Here is a 13,764-nt window from a genome sequence, read left to right as displayed (position 1 = left end):
GTGTATTTACATATATATAATATATATGTACTAGGTATATTCATACTGATGGATTGTCATTTGTGCTGGATAATCACTGTGGTTCTATTTCATTTAAGGTTATCTTAATAACCAAAATGAACTAAAAGTTATTAAAACAGATTTGCCTGGATGACTCTCCAAGTATATTTATTGCTTTATGTCAACTTTTAGAGTTTCTAAAATATACCTAGTCAGGGAACTAGCTCAGCACAGACCGAGAAAATGAGTGTGAATTCTTCCCTAGAGCAATGCAGTATTCCACAGAAAGTTAAAGTTAAAATTAATATTTATAGAATACTTATCATGTGCTAGGCACTGTGCTAAATAATTTGCTTGAATTTTTTTTTTATTTAGTTCTTACCTAGCCCCCTATGGTGTATATATAATGCTTTTGACAGTTATTTATGGCTTGTGAATAGCTTGACTTAATTTTGCTCAGCTTTCTTTCTCTCTTTGACTTATCTCTGCCTACAGTCTGTATCTCCCTTCATAAGATGGGGAGGGGAAGAGGTGTGGTAGTGGTTGATGACTGAGTAAGTTAGATTGTGACAATTTTTTGAATTCCTAAAGGATAAAGTTTGGGTGGGAGTGCCTATCTGTGGCAACCAGGGATGAAAAGAGAAAATCTCTGAACCAAAAGCTTTGAGGAATACCAAAAATCAAGTCTGGGAAACCATAATTAGTATGCAAATCCAACAGGAAAGGGAGAACAAAAATCAGGGAAATAAAGCAAAAAATGAGGGTTGGTTAATGATAGGTAAAATTGGGTTGAATTAGAAGTGGGTCAAAACCAAAAGGAAAAACTAAGGAGCATTTGAGAAGTGGAAAGACAGCTGTAAATAGCACCAGAGTTTCAGAGACATTCATTTATTTGTTGTGAAGCAGGAACTAATGAATGGATTGAGTTGGCTTATACGTGCAAGATCAGGTAGGTTAATCACTACCTTTTAGTTTTAATGAATAAAGCTTGTAGGATGGAATTATAGTTTTACTCTATTTGTTGGAAAGAGAAGCAATTTGATTCCCTCAGAGATGAATCTTGAATGCTGTGATGAATGGTGACAAAGAACAATATTTAACGATATTACATGAGCTCTTAGTAGTTTTGATTAGCCATTTTATAGCCACAGTTGTGTGGGTTAAAAAGGTAAGCAACAAAAAACACTATGACAAATATTAGGCAATCAATAAATATTTGCCTCATTTTGATTCTTTTCTGTATTGTGTTTTTCCTTGAAAGAATGTTCTTATGCAAGCTATCATCACCATATTTTAATACCTCCTCTATTCTTCCTTTTTCCCTGTTATACTTTTTCAACACTGAGTAGGAAAAAATACATACTCAAATGTAATCAGGAAGGAAAACAAGAGAAATTAATGATCGGTGTCATCCATAGAGTGAGTAGACGGTAGTTTTATAAGCTTAACATTTTAACAGTTCTGAAAGTGCAATTTATTTTATGACATGGATGAATCATCATCTGTTGTTACTCAAAATAGTTTCTTTTATTTTTAAATATATATTTGATTTCACATAAAAGTGTATCAATTTATTCCACCTTGACTCTAATTTAATAGCAGCAGTTCTCTTAAAAATGGAATTTTACCATTAGAATATATATTTTTTCTTCAGAAAGAATACATTCTTCCTGAGTACAGATGTTAAGACATTAGTATTTAACATAATAGTTGCTTATTTAAACCACAGGATGGAAGGCAATGGTGTTCCCAGACCTATCAGGAATATTTCTCTCTATGGTCATCAGAATTGTGAGATATCCTTCAAGATTCCCATCCTGGTGTACATACTTTGTATGATCCCTTTTCCCTTGAGTGTGGTCAGAACCTGTGACTATGACTGGGTATGTTTATGGAGTCTCAGAAAGAGAAGGGGGAAAATGTACTAGAAATAATTTTGAAGAGGAAATTACTGAACATTTTCAAAACTGATGAAGACAATAAGCCATATATTAAAGAAAACATATGATTATAAAATAGGATAAAAGAAAATTAATCTATATGGTAACAAAACAGTAAAACAGTAAAGTAAAAAGAAAATCTTAAGCTACTAGAGAAAAACAAAACAACAAAAGAATTTGTCTATTTTCTCAACAACAGTGATAAAAGCTAGAAGGCAAATTATAAAGTGTCAAAATAAAAAAACTGTCAACCTAGGATTTTAAAGCTAGAAAAAAAGCCTTTAGAATGAATAGGAAAAAAGGCATTTACAGATACATGAAACTTGAGATAATTTACCATAATAGATCTGAAATAAAGGAAACACCAAATATTGCTCTTTAAACAGTAAAGGTATAGAAGCTGGAAGATACAGGAAGAAATAAGGGTAAATATATTGGTGAATAGTGGTTACCAGGACATGGGGGGATGATAAGAGTGATAGTGTTTAAGGTTACAAATTTGTAATGAATAGCAAATAAGCTGTAGAGATGTAATGCACAGTAAAATGGTTATAGACAATGTATTGTACTATGATTATGTAATGTGATAAATATCACCACAAAAGCAAACATATTACAGTATATAAATGTATCAAAGTAACACGTTATACACTTCAAACTTACACAATGTTACATGTCAAATATATTCAATAAAAAAAATAGAGCAAACACACAAACACAAATATTGGTGAAGAAATAAATATTGCCTCTCTCAAAACAGTAATTATAATGAGTTATAAAGTATAAATACACAGAATTAAAATGCATGGGAAAAGTATATGGAAATTAGGGGGAACAGAGTTAAAGTGTCCGAAGGTTCTCGCTTTGTCTGGGAAGAAGTACAGTTGTGGTTAGCATTAGACCAAATAAACCAAGACTTATGTTTAACCAGTAAAACAATGGTAAATGTGTTTATTAGTTCTGTGCTGTTTATTCTGCTTGTCATATTCTAGATAGATCAGTTCTCTATATTTCTTTGTCTTGTTCTCTATCCCAGGAGACTGACATTACATGAACATTCTTGCCCTTTGATCTCTTTATTAGCTTTGGCTAATAGAAAGCACTGGTGTGAAATCTAAAGTTAGGAGAATAAAAATTGGATATATTCCCCTGATCCAATCTTTCTGGCTGCTATTATATCCCACTAAGGCTGCATGTTGAAGAGCCCTTATTCAGTGGCTCGAGGCTGTACTAACTCCGTTTCCTCTCTTGCCCTTTAGCCATAGGTATAGTTCCTATAATACATTCCTATAATTGTTCCTTCCTGGTTCCCTTAAACTAGTACAAAATAAAATAGATTCTTTCACTAAAATATTATCAAAATTTAAAACCTTGTTTTTTGCTAAGACAAAATTTGATAAAATTTCTAAATGAATAAAGGAAAAAAATGAATTATAAAAATATCCGATCAAACTAAAATTACGTTAAAAAAAAAGAGAAAGATAACATAAAGCTCGTTGGCCAAAGAGCAAATGGTTGGTAGATATAAATATAAATATAGAATTAATTAAATTAAATATTAAGGAACTAAATATTCCAATAAAACGACTAAGACTATCAGAAGGGGAAAAATCAATCCAGGGAGCATCTGTGAAGATTATAGTTTATCCACATTACTGAATTCAAGTTGCTAGAAAGACTTTCAATTATATATTTGAACATGTAAACAGCAATATAAATAACTGAGTTAATCTAGTTACAGTAGCTTATGAAAATGGCCACAAAACCTGCATTTTCACCCTTGTAATCTTGAACCCCTCATCAAGAAGTCAATCTATTTTCTCACTCCTTGAATTTGACCATGAAACTTGTTTTGGGCAGTGGGACACTGACAAACATGATGTAAGCAGAGCCTTGAAAAGAACAATGCTTTGAGGTCTGCTCTCTTTCTGTCCTTGAGAATCCTGTGAGCAAGTGTGAATGAGCAAGCCCAAGTTAGCCTGCTGAGAGACAGGAGGCCGCACAAAGAACAGATGTGCCCTCAGGGGCAATCAACCTGTTCTCCACTAAACTAGAAACTGACTGCAGGTACAAGAGTGAGCCAAGGTGAGAACCTCTGAACCTGGACAGACCAACAGTACAATGATCTACTGAGCCCAGGACAAATTGCTAACCCGCAGAATGATTAGCTAATAAATAAACATTTGATGTTTAAAGCCACTAACTTTTAGAGTGGTTTATTATGAAACTAAAGCTAACTGGTAGAGTAATTAGTAGCATTTCCAGTAAATGTATTTAGAATCCTTATGATAACTGAGAAAATCTAATTGATTTGGGGAAGTCAGAAGTTATTTCCAAATTGAAAATATTTTCCTGTGTAAATTGTAGGTTAAAATTATTATATAAGATTAGAGTTCTTTGAATGATTAAAAATCTCTACATTTAATATTTTTTAACTTTAAAATAAGAGGTTGAAGTAGGATGATCATCATTGCTAACATTCCATGGAAGTTTTATGACAGCAGATTCACCATAGATGTTGATTTTATGGTGAATATCTAAGTCACAGTACTTAGCCAGAATGCACTGAAAAAAGGAATAATGTTTCTGTGCCCCCAGCTCACTATCTAGAGTATGACTGAAGTGTTGTACCAAAGTTTATGGTCATAATTCTGTATTACTTACAACTTTCTGCTAATAAAATAAGACTCTAAAATTTTAAAATTTGTTCCAGGTTTTCAATTCCAAATTCTTAGAATTCTGTGGCCTTATTAAGATATAGTAATAGCAAGGGCAAAGAAGATAGGAAAAGTGAAAGCAGGAAAATACCAAGTACTTCTCAGAGTTTACAGAAATCTTTGTTGTGCTAAGTTAGTCTCATGGACAAAGTATATTACATTGATAACCTGTATTAGAATCACCACAGTGTTGTTAAAAGCGTAGATATCTAGAGTCTTTCTTTAATTTTCTGAATTGGCATCTCTGAGTTTTAGAATTAATCATAATGTTTCTGAAACTTTAGTGCACCTTTCAATCACCTGTATTCTGATTCTAAAGCCAAAATAAAGACAACTCGGTATAGTATGGGACTTTAGGGGTTTTTTTGCGGTCTGCGGGCCTCTCACTGTTGTGGCCTCTCCCGTTGTGAAGCACAGGCTCCGGACGCGCAGGCCCAGCAGCCATGGCTCACGGGCCCAGCCGCTCCGCGGCATGTGGGTTCTTCCCGGACCGGGGCATGAACCTGTGTCCCCTGCATCGGCAGGCGGACTCTCAACCACTGTGCCACCAGGGAAGCCCTAGTTTATATTTTTATAAAGAACTACCAGTGGTCAAAAAAACACATACTATTGGAATATTTCTTCAAACAGCTTTTTATTAGCTTCATTATTTGATAGATCCTTAGTAATATATGCTTAGTACAGTCCTCATTATGAAAGTGCTTAATTGATAATTGTCATTGAATTGATGACATATTTAGATCTATTCACATTCAGAATGGGCAAGATGATATTTTTAATTCTTAACATGGGCTAATTTATAATAGATATTACATCAACTATTACATATATGTCATATACTTGTTAAAGAAAAATACTTTCCAATGACACCTGTTAAAGATGGCAAGGCAGATTTTATTCAGGACTTTTGCAATAGTGTAGGGACAACTGCAATGGGATTTTACAGTGGGGGAGAGAGACTGGGCTCAACTCCTAATACAGCATGAACAAGTGGGAACTTATAGCCAAGAAACAAGGTTGGGGGTGGAGGTCAGTGGATACAAAATTATTAAGAGGAAACCTCAGACGTAGAAGGGGTTCTGGCTAAACTAACAGGATTCTTGCCTAGGACTGACCAGGGTGAGTAGACATTATCCTGGGGAATGGTGGAAGATGTGGAACATGATCAGATATTGAGGGTGATCAGATAGGGAGGGTGAGGAGTTCTGGTTAAACTGAATTAGCAGGGTTCTTGCTAAAACTAGATTTTAAAAGAAAGTGAACAGTTGTGCCTAGGAGAAGATTCACGAACCTGACTAAAGTTTGGGCAAGCAAAGATTCTTTGGCATACTTCATATATATGAAGTATATAGGAACATTAAATCTTATTTTATTTGGTTGTCATGTCAAGTGAATTAAATGATGCAGGTAAAGTGAACTAAAAGGTTATATAGCAGTCTTACTGAATGATTAAGATCACTAAAACTTTAAGAAGTTCTAAGAGATTCAAATTAAGAACTGATTTAGGAGGACAATTAAATTATCTATAGCAATAGAGGGAATATTTATCTTTCTTTCTACAGTATAGTGTAACATCTCTACTTATTATATACTCGGCAGGTTATGTATTCCTTCCTGACAAGAACAAATAGGGATAGCTGCATCAGCTATTTCCTGGGAAAATTTTAAATGTTACATAAGTTTGTAAATTGATATAATTATATTATTTATAAATTGTTACACTTCCAACCTCATAATTTTAAAAAAAATGTGGCACAGCCTCTCTTTTGTTAACAATTTGTGATATCCTTATTTTCCTAGGAAAGATTCCTTTAATAATGCTTTCTTCTTAGCCTTAGATTTTTAAGCTGCTTAAGATAAAACAAAATCACAAGGATCAACTGCTTATTTACAAAAATGTGTAATAGGTCATTTCTTGAATAAATAGCACCAAAGACGTTGGTGTAATCTCAGCTAACAAACTGCAAATCACGTTTAATGAGTAATTAAAAAATCTAAACATTGAAAAAAGGAGGCTGTTCTGGAAGTTAAAAATAAATTATATCACTGTGCTCATCACCATACCTTAAAAAAATTGGCATACGCAAATCTATCAATGTGATAAACCATATTAACAAATTAAAGGAGAAAAACCATATGATCATCTCAATAGATGCAGAGAAAGCTTTCGACAAAATTCAACACCCATTTATGATAAAAACCCTGCAGAAAGTAGGCATAGAGGGAACTTTCCTCAACATAATAAAGGCCATATATGACAAGCCCACAGCCAGCATCATCCTCAATGGTGAAAAACTGAAAGCATTTCCACTAAGATCAGGAAGAAGATAAGGTTGCCCACTCCCACCACTGTTATTCAACATAGTTTTGGAAGTTTTAGCCACAGCAATCAGAGAAGAAAAGGAAATAAAAGGAATCCAAATCGGAAAAGAAGAAGTAAAGCTGTCACTCTTTGCAGATGACATGATACTATACATAGAGAATCCTAAAGAGGCTACCAGAAAACTACTAGAGATAATCAATGAATTTGGTAAAGTAGCAGGATACAAAATTAATACACAGAAATCTCTGGCATTCCTATATACTAATGATGAAAAATCTGAAATTGAAATCAAGAAAACACTCCCATTTACCATTGCAGCAAAAAGAATAAAATATCTAGGAATAAACCTACCTAAGGAGACAAAAGACCTGTATGCAGAAAATTATAAGACACTGAAGAAATTAATTAAAGATGATACAAATAGATGGAGAGATATACCATGTTCTTGGATTGGAAGAATCAACATTGTGAAAATGACTCTACTACCCAAAGCAATCTATAGATCCAATGCATTCCCTATCAAACTACCACTGGCATTTTTCACAGAATTAGAACAAAAAATTTCACAATTTGTATGGAAACACAAAAGACCCCGAATAGCCAAAGCAATCTTGAGAACGAAAAAAGGAGCTGGAGGAATCAGGCTCCCTGACTTCAGACTATACTACAAAGCTACAGTAATCAAGACAGTATGGTACTGGCACAAAAACAGAAAGATAGATCAATGGAACAGGATAGAAAGCTCAGAGATAAACCCACGCACATATGGACACCTTATCTTTGATAAAGGTGGCAGGAATGTACAGTGGAGAAAGGACAGCCTCTTCAATAAGTGGTGCTGGGAAAACTGGACAGATATGTATAAAAGTATGAGATTAGATCACTCCCTAACACCATACACAAAAATAAGCTCAAAATGGATTAAAGACCTAAATGTAAGGCCAGAAACTATCAAACTCTTAGAGGAAAACATAGGCAGAACACTCTATGACATAAATCACAGCAAGATCCTTTCTGACCCACCTCCTAGAGTAATGGAAATAAAAACAAAAATAAACAAATGGGACCTAATGAAACTTCAAAGCTTTTGCACAGCAAAGGAAACCATAAACAAGACCAAAAGACAACCCTCAGAATGGGAAAACATATTTGCAAATGAAGCAACTGACAAAGGATTAATTTCCAAAATTTACAAACAGCTCATGCAGCTCAATAAGAAAAAAACAAACAACCCAATCCAAAAATGGCCAGAAGACCTAAATAGACATTTCTCCAAAGAAGATATACAGACTGCCAACAAACACATGAAAGAGTGCTCAACATCATTAATCATTAGAGAAATGCAAATCAAAACTACAATGAGATATCATCTCACACCCGTCAGAATGGCCATCATCAAAAAATCTAGAAACAATAAATGCTGGAGAGGGTGTGGAGAAAAGGGAACACTCTTGCACTGCTGGTGGGAATGTGAATTGGTTCAGCCACTATGGAGAACAGTATGGAGGTTCGTTAAAAAACTACAAATAGAACTACCATATGACCCAGCAATCCCACTACTGGGCCTGTACCCTGAGAAAACCAAAATTCAAAAAGAGTCATGTACCAAAATGTTCATTGCAGCTCTATTTACAATAGCCCGGAGATGGAAACAACCTAAGTGCCCATCATCGGATGAATGGATAAAGAAGATGTGGCACATATATACAATGGAATATTACTCAGCCATAAAAATAAACGAAATTGAGCTATTTGTAATGAGGTGGATAGACCTAGAGTCTGTCATACAGAGTGAAGTAAGTCAGAAAGAAAAAGACAAATACTGTATGCTAACACATATATATGGAATTTAAGAAGAAAAAAAATGTCATGAAGAACCTAGGGGTAAGACAGGAATAAAGACACAGACCTACTGGAGAACGGACTTGAGGATATGGGGAGGGGGAAGGGTGAGCTGTTGACAGGGCGAGAGAGAGTCATGGACATATACACACTAACAAACGTAAGGTAGATAGCTAGTGGGAAGCAGCCGCATGGCACAGAGATATTGGCTCGGTGCTTTGTGACCTTCTGGAGGGGTGGGATAGGGAGGGTGGGAGGGAGGGAGAGCAAGAGGGAAGAGATATGGGAACATATGTATATGTATAACTGATTCACTTTGTTATAAAGCAGAAACTAACACACCATTGTAAAGCAATTATACCCCAATAAAGATGTTAAAAAAAAAAAAGGATTTGGTCTTTGAATATAGATTTCTTATTTATTACTATGATACTACTTTTTTCTCTAGGTATCATAGAATTGAGTAAATCTTGTAATTTTCTTTATCACAGTGTTCTATTAGCCAAGTGCTATTAAAGTATATATGAAAATGCTGACTATATTGAAAAACACATGATTAAATTTCTAATTCTAATAGTTATTTATATTATTTGGGGCATTCTTCTATAGGAAACTCCAAGCGGACTATCAGGGGGAGGTGATCAAAGATGTATCATTAACAATGGCCAAGATTGCCTTTCAATTTAATATGGCTATTTCAAGTTTTTACTATAGAAGAGTCAGGGTCAATGGTAAAAATGAATAAGGTACATAATTGAGAATTGGGTTTGAATTTATCATCTCAAGTTTCCTTGGTCTCTCAAACAGAAATTTAAGTCAAATTTACAAAATATTATTGAGTTCTCAATACCGTCTAAATGATAAATGTGTTATATAGTGTTCTATAATTTATGTTTTATTTTTAAACATATTAAACATTTATTTCATTGCATGTTATGCCCTAAGTATTTTATGTATTTCAAAACTAAGTTATTATTTCAGAAACTAAACCAAGAGATTCACTATATTTAAAAAAATCTTATTTGATGCTTTTCATGACAATTTCTTAGTGTCTGTGTTAGTGTGGAGCGTGGTTTATCCCATACATAGATGAAGAAATTGTGGTTTAAATGTTATGTGTTTTCTTCAAGTACTGTCATATACAAAATGCTGGATTTGAGTCTATTAGATATTGTTAGGACATGATACAAAGTAAACAAACTAAAATTTCTGGTGACCTAGTTATTTCTTTCTGCCACTTTAGTCTGCTCTGACTTTGGTTTGAGATGCAGTTTCACATTAGGTCTGCACAATATGTATTCACAGTTTGCTACCTCAAAGGACAGAGTTTTCTGGGTCGTGTCCTCCTTCCTCATAGCACAGGGCACAGGAACAAAAGGGCATGCGAAAACTTGCAGTTCCTTTAAAATGTCTGCTTGGATGTAGCAAACATCCCATTTACTCATATTCCATTGGCTAAAGCAAAATGTGCAAAAGCAATGACTGAAGTTAATGGGGGCTGGAGAGTATTATCTGTTAACAAAGAAATAAGAGTGAATAACTGAGGACAATAACATGATCTACTGTACAGATTTTCAGAAACATGTTTTCAGAAACATAGTTTCTTCCTCTTTTTCATATACTCATCTGCGCTGTCCACTATGAGGTATGTACGATAAAAAGATTTGTAAATCTAGGGGAAGTTTTGATTTAGGTTTGTAAATAATTATCCATAAAGGAATTATCTAAGAAAAAAGGTGCGACCAAACAAATTTCAGAGTATGGTAACGTGTAAATTCCATAGAAATTCAGAGGAAGAAAAATTAGTTTGTCTGCAGATGGAAGATGCTGCATCATGGAAGTGGGGATTGAAATAAATCTTAAGAAATGATATATTTTTATTGGCAGAGAAAAAATAAGAGGACATTTAGATGCCAAAAATAGGAGCATGGACACAGCTGAAATGAACTTGGTAGATATGGAGAGCATTATGGAGATTTACTCAACTCAAATAAGATTTCTGTTGTATAATTAGGAAATGTGATTGGATAACTAAGGTAAAAATCAGTTACTGCAAAACCTTCAAATAAAGAAGAAAATTGTAAAAAAAAAAAAAAAAAAAAAAGAGAAACCTCAACTAAATAGAGTTGGGAGGCCAGAAGGGGGAGCTCTCACACCCTGCAAAGATTGCAGAGCCCAACAGGGAGAATGACTCCTCTCTGGGAAAGAACTCAGCCAAAGGAAAGCTATGGAATCGTTGTTTATTATAGCCCTCCCAACTTCTTTTTCCTCTCTGTAAAAGCATTCTACCCACTTTGCTGTTTGGGTACTTGCATGTGGCTTGTCATGGTTGCAGACTCTGAACTGTAATTCTCTGCTGATCTCAAATAAACCCATTTTTGCTGGAGAACTATCTGGCAATCTATTTGTTTTAGGTCAACAAAAATGATATAACAATTCATAGGCAACCTTCCTTCCCAAAACTATAACTAAAATTATGAGATGATTTACAACAATACAACTATGTTAGTGTGTTTATATTTTAAAGATTGTTATTCTTCATAACAGCTGTGGGGAAACCTCTCTCTCTGTTCCATGTAAAATATTTTATTGAGAGTCTGTTTCCCCAAATGGAAGGTAAGGAATTCTTGAAGACAGAATTTACATTGCATACATTCAACAAATGTTCCCACATAAAAGTATGTATAGCACATATTTAAGTTATGAAGTGTAATAAATATGCATGTACCCACAGTCGAGAAAATCTTGAATCTCCTAATGTAGCTGGCTCCTTCATGTCTGAATTTGCTTTACCTCTCCCTGCCATTGCCTCAAGGAGTTCTTTCTCAGATCTTTACTGTGATAGCTTGGTGGGATACTTGAAAGTAAAACCCATGAAGCTTGAGAGATTCCCTAAAACTGTGGTCCCCAGGACTTTCTCTCACTCTCATGCTAGTCCACACTCAGCCTCCAGTAATTCATCAAAATTTTCATTCAACTGCTCCCTCCTTTCACTTTATGGCTCTAGATGCTTCTGTTTCAGGCAGACTCATGTAATACTCTGTATTCACCCTTCTCGTCAGACTTAAGAGTAGTGATTTACACTTTCAAGTCTCATTCTTTGATGAGTCAGAGTAACGTTGATTTTCAGTTTCATCTTTTTCTTCTTGTAAGGATGGATGTGACAACTTCCAAGTTGTCTACATGTCAGTTGTGAAACCAAATTCCTATCATTTTCTTTTTTTTATTTAACATCTTTATTAGAGTATAATTGCTTTACAATGTTGTGTTAGTTTCTGCAGTATAACAAAGTGAATCAGCTATACGTATACATATATCCCCATATCCCCTCCCTCTTGCATCTCCCTCCACCCTCCCTATCCCAGCCCTCTAGGTGGTCACAAGCACCGGGCTGATCTCCCTGTGCTGTGAAGTTGCTTCCCACTAGCTATCTATTTTACATTTGGTAGTGTATCTATGTCACTTCGTCCGAGCTTATGCTTCCCCCATCCATATCAAGTCCATTCTCTACGTCTGCATCTTTATTCTTGTCCTGCCCCTAGGTTCATCACAACCACTTTTTTTTTTTTTAGATTCACAAATTTTTTTTAGATACACAAAGCAATCTACAGATTCAGTGCTCTGTCTTTCAAACTACCACTGGCATTTTTCACAGAACTAGAACCAAAAATTTCACAATTTGTATGGAAACCCAAAAGACCCCGAATAGCCAAAGCAGTCTTGAGAAAGAAAAACGGAGATGGAGGAATCAGGCTCCCTGACTTCAGACTATATTACAAAGCTACAGTAATCAAGACAATATGGTACTGGCACAAAAACAGAAATATAGATCAATGGAATAGGATAGAAAGCCCAGAGATAAACCCATGCACCTAATTTATGACAAAGGAGGCAAGAACATACAATGGAGAAAACACAGTCTCTTCAATAAGTGGTGCTGGGAAAAGTGGACAGCTACATGTAAAAGAATGAAATTAGAACAGTTCCTCACTCCATACATAAAAATAAACTCAAAATGGATTAAACACGTAAATTAAAGACCGGACACTATAAAACTCTTAGAGGAAAACAGGACGAACACTCTTTGACATAAATCACAGCAGGATCCTTTTTGACCCACCTCCTGGAGAAATGGAAATAAAAACAAAAATAAATGGGATCTAATGAAACTTAAAAGCTTTTGCACAGCAAAGGAAACTATAAGCAACACAAAAAGACAGCCCTCAGAATGGGAGAAAATATTTGCAAATGAAGCAACTGACAAAGGATTAATCTATCATTTTCTTATAGTCTGAAAAACTTCCTTTAAATTCTTGTAATCCAACATCTACCTTTGATAAATTCTTTAATTATTTGTTTTTCTGAAACCATCTTTATTTCCCTTTCAAATTTGAAAGGTATTTTTGTTGGATATAGCATTTTAAGTGTAAGGTGTACATCATAATTATTTGATTTACATACATCATAAATATATCACAATAAGTTTAGTGAATATTCAGCATCTCATAGAGATACAAAATTAAAGAAATAGAAAAAAATTTCCTTGTGATGAGAACTCTTAGTATTTACTCTCTTAACTCTCATATATAACATAGAGCAGTGTTCATTATATTTATTATGTTGTACATTACAAGTTAGTACTTATGTATCTTATAACTGCAAATTTGTACCCTTCGACTGCCTGCATCCAACCGCCCCTGCACCCCCACCCTCCACCTCTCATCATCACAAATCTGACCTCTTTACCTATGAGTTTGTTTTTTTGTTTCTGAGGTGTAATTGACCTACAACACTGTTAGTTCCTGTTTTACAACATAGTGATTCGATATTTCTATACATTTCAAAATGAGCACCTTGATAAGTCTAGTTACTATATGTCACCATACATAATTATTAACTATATTCTCCACGCTGCCTATTTCATACCCATGTCTCAATTATT

The sequence above is a fragment of the Leucopleurus acutus genome (assembly GCF_964270905.1).
Source record: "Leucopleurus acutus genome assembly, chromosome: 5".
Lineage (NCBI taxonomy): Eukaryota > Metazoa > Chordata > Mammalia > Artiodactyla > Delphinidae > Leucopleurus > Leucopleurus acutus.
Note: the sequence above shows the minus strand (reverse complement) of the source record.